The following is a 4359-nucleotide window of genomic DNA, read 5'->3' on the forward strand; positions in this document are numbered from 1 at the left end:
ATTGAGTTGAGTTGTTCAAAAAAAATCCTCTGTTCAAACGAGACATCAAAAAACTTTGCCTGCATGCTTTGAAAAAAGTAGTCTGAAACTAGAGAATAAAGTCTACACGCTGAAGTTTCTCTGCTATTAGCGGGCAAAAGGGATTAACATTCTCATAATTGAAAACAACATGTAAATTGCCTACATGGTGAAGTTGAAAACAACATAAGAAATGTGAACCTTTCTCTCGGAATATGTGTGTTGGTAGGCGACTTCGTGCTGTGATTTTAGTGGTGTTGTGAGCGACTTTAGCAAGTGATGCTTGATTGAGTTGGCTCTCGGCGGGGCCAGCGGTGGGGCAGATGTTGGTAGGGGGTGGGAGTTAGTTTCACCCGGTTAGGCGACTTTGTAGTCGGGCCAAGGCGACTACGTGTAAGGTCTTAGGCGGCTCTTTGTGTGTGACTTGGGCTTGGGCGAGTTAGTGTTTTGTGATACTTTAGGATTGCGACAACTCTGTGTCGCAAATTTAGGGGGTGTTGTAAGCGACTTTAGCATGTGGGCTTGATCGCGTTAGTTCCACCGACTAGGCGACTTTGTAGTCAGGCCAAGGCGACTACGTGTAGGGGCTTAGGTATCTCTTTTTCAGTGATTTGGGGCTTTGGGCGACTTAATGTATTGGGATACTCTAGGATTGCGGCAACTATGTGTTGGTTGGTAGGCGACTCTGTGTTGCGAATTTAGGGGTGTTGTAAGCGACTTTAGCATATGGGCTTGGTCGAGTTAGTTCCCCCGGTTAGGCGGCTTTGTAGTCAGGCCAAGGCGACTATGTGTAATGGCTTAGGTGGCTCTTTTGTGTGACTTGGGCTTGGGCGAGTTAGTGTTTTGTGATACTCTAGGATTGCCGCGACTATGTGTTGGTTGGTAGGCCACTCTCTATCGCAAATTTAGGGGTGTTGTAAGTGACTTTACCATGTGGAATTGGTCGAGTTAGTTGCTCCGGTTAGGTGACTTTGTAGTCGGGCCAAGGCAACTACGTGTAGGGGCTTAGGTATCTCTTTTTGAGTGATGTGGGGTTTTGGGCGACTTAGTGTATTGGGATACTCTAGGATTGCGGTGACTATGTGTTGGTTGGTAGGCGACTCTGTGTCGCGAATTTACGGGTGTTGTAAGCGACTTTAGCATGTGGGCTTGGCCGAGTTAGTTCCCCCGGTTAGGCGATTTTGTAGTCGGGCCAAGGCGACTATGTGTAAGGGCTTAGGCGGCTCTTTTGTTTGACTTGCGCTTGGGCAAGTTAGTGTTTTCAGATACTCTAGGATTGCGGCGACTATATGTTGGTTGGTAGGCGACTCTGTGTCGCGAATTTAGGGGTGTTGTAAGCGACTTTAGCATGTGGGCTTGGTCGAGTTAGTTCCCCCGGTTAGACTACTTTGTAGTCGGGCCAAGGCGACTACGTGTAGGGGCTTAGGTATCTCTTTTTGAGTGATTTGGGGCTTTGGGCGACTTATTGTATTGGGATACTCTAAGATTGCGGCGACTATGTGTTGGTTGGTAGGCGACTCTATGTAGCAAATTTAGGGGTGTTGTAAGCGACTTTAGCATGTGGGCTTGGTCGAGTTAGTTTCCCCGGTTAGGCGACTTTGTAGTCGGGCCAAGGCGATTGCGTGTCAGGGCTTAGGCGGCTCTTTTGTGTGACTTGCGCTTGTGCGAGTTAGTGTTTTGTGATACTCTAGGATTGCGGCGACAATGTGTTGGTTGGTAGATAACTCTGTGTCGCGAATTTAGCGGTGTTGTAAGTGACTTTAGCATGTGGGCTTGGTCGAGTTAGTTTCTCCGGTTAGGCGACTTTATAGTCGGGCCAAGGTGACTACGTGTAGGGGCTTAGGTATCTCTTTTTGAGTGATTTGGGGCTTTGGGCGACTTAGTGTATTGGGATACTCTAGCATTACGGCGACTATGTGTTGGTTGGCAGGCGATTGTGTAGCGATTTTAGGGTGTTGTAAGCGACTTTAGCATGTGGGCTTGGTCGAGTTAGTTCCCCCGGTTAGGCAACTTTGTAGTCGGGCCAAGGCGACTACGTCTAGGGGCGTAGGCAACTCTTTTTGAATGATTTGGGGCGTTGGGCGACTTAATGTATTGGGATACTCTAGGATTGTGGCGACTATGTGTTGATTGTTAGGCGACTCTGTGTTGCAATTTTAGGGGTGTTGTAAGCGACTTTAGCATGTGGGCTTGGTCGAGTTAGTACCCCCGATTAAGCGACTTTGTAGTCGGGCCAAGGCGACTATGTGTAGGGGCTTAGGCAGCTCTTTTCTAGTGATTTCGGGTTTAGGGCGACTTTGGCCGTTTTAGTGTAGCAACTTTATGTGTGTAGGGTTGTCTGAACGGCTTTAGCGTGTGAGCCATGGTAGAGTAGACTCGCTGCGGGGGCACGGTGGGACTGCCGTGACAGGGGAGCGAGTTAGTTCCCTCCGCTTAGCCGACTTTGTTGTCGCGCGAGGCGACTGTGTGTAGGGGCTTTGGCAGCCTTTTCTGTTGATTGAGGCTTTGGGCGACTTAGTGTATTGAGATGCTCTAAGATTCATCGTTTGGTGTGGTGACTATACGTGGGTTGGTAGGCGACTCCGTGCCTACAAACAAAAATGTCTGAAATTCTTCAGTTGAAAAGATGCCTGCATATCCAAAAGATGCCTGCAATAATGTCTGAAACTACAATTAAGATGCCTACGTATCACCCAGAACTGCCTACAAACAAAATATCTGAAAACTTACAGTTGAAAAGATGTCTACAATAATGTCTGGAACTATAATAATTCCTTGAAGATAAACCGAGGCTGCTCCCTATGAAAAGGCCAGCCCTACACTTACACATGCTTATTATTCACTCAGAGAGAAGTGGCTATGCTCAAATACTGCACTTTGCTAAATCTGCACATCTACTGAATTCAAAAATAGATAAAAAAAAGATAGAAAATTCAGAGCAGCCATACTATTGCATGATTTCATCTAAGGAACCTTCGCTAGATCTGTACGACAACATATATCTCAAGCAAAAAGGTAGGAGCATATCCCAGCACAGATAATAGAGCGAACTTTTGACTGAACTTAACTTTTTAACAGTACTAAGAATATCAGGAGGGAATTTCCAGAATAATACAGACTTGTGCTACCACATATTCTAGAGAGATCAATTTGTAACTCCTGCTTACAGTAACAGATAAAAAAGCTAGAAAAACACGTTTATTGCCTGAAAAAAACACCATATTACCTGGAAAAAACATATTCTAATGCCTAGAAGATGGCAGGTGCTCTGTGTGTTTCTCTTTGGTTGGTTAAAATGTAGGCAAGTACGGAGAACATAATTAGGCAAAAATCAAAGTAGAAAACTAGGTCATGCAGCAGTAGAGACACGCACAAAGTTATATATGATGGAAAAAAGGGAGAAAAAAGGTTAAAAAAAATCGGAGCTTCAATTGATAGATCTCCGTTTTGTGTATTATTACTTACTTATTCACATCCGCTGAGCTTCTTTGTCGCCCAGTTGAAGTTTGTCTACATCACTTCCGACAAAGTTGCCATTCTGGAAGTATGTCTATTCACACATAAGAGAAAAAAGAAGTGGCATAGCTTATATGTTAGTGGGACAAAACATGATGCTGATGTAGGCAACATATCTTATCACACGTAGTGTGTGGTGGCTTTATGTTGCAAATCAACTTCACATCCAAAAAAATTTAGGAAGGAAAAACCCAAGCAATGCAGTACTAAGTAATTTTTGCCTACTGTTCCTCTACAAGTGAAGTGTTTTTTCCTACTTTATGTCATGCAGTATACTAAGTAATTTTTGCCTACTGTTCCTCTACCCTCTGTAGCTTGTATTGCCTCAAAAAACAAATTGTATTGCCTAGAAAGAAACATATTACTATTTGCCTAGCAGATAACGCATATTATTTCATACTGTATTGCCTAAAAACATATCCTTGCCTTGGGGGGGTGGGGAACATGACCTTATTTTTCTAGGAGATGGGTGCTCTTTGTGTTTTTCGCCCAGGGATATAGGCAAGAATGGAGGGCGTAATTCATGCCCCTACTTACACAGTCTGATTTCACATCTGCTATTTTGCCTAAATATGCACTATTGCTGCTTTTAAACTCATCAGTTTTGCCTGCATAAAAACCCTCCCCTAAAAGCCTTAAAATCCACCCTGAAAATGGACCTTATATCTGCTATCCACTGTTGTTTTGCCTAAAAACGGTATTATTGGCTACATCCCTGAGATCTAACGGGAATTATTGCCCACCACGGATATGCACTTCCTCCCTCCTAGCCATGATTATGGGCTGATGCACCTCTAATCCAAGGATTAGGAAAGAGGCAAAAAC

General features: G+C 44.3%; 1 protein-coding gene across 5 annotated transcripts in view; it reads right to left on the minus strand.

The window, feature by feature from the left end:
• The window catches only part of LOC119364353, an 8242-nt gene that overhangs the window by 889 nt on the left and 2994 nt on the right, over positions 1–4359 (minus strand). For 2 of the 5 annotated variants that reach the window (XR_005174851.1, XR_005174850.1), the window contains exon 2: positions 3484–3556. The exons of 1 other annotated variant lie outside the window; for it this stretch is intronic. The gene's annotated coding sequence lies outside the window, so the exon portion shown is untranslated. Of the gene's footprint in view, positions 1–3483; positions 3569–4359 lie in introns of all 5 variants that reach the window. 2 more of the 5 variants (XR_005174849.1, XR_005174848.1) reach the window with 1 other exon arrangement.

This window comes from Triticum dicoccoides, chromosome 2B, assembly GCF_002162155.2.
Source record: "Triticum dicoccoides isolate Atlit2015 ecotype Zavitan chromosome 2B, WEW_v2.0, whole genome shotgun sequence".
Taxonomy (NCBI): Eukaryota; Viridiplantae; Streptophyta; class Magnoliopsida; order Poales; family Poaceae; genus Triticum; species Triticum dicoccoides.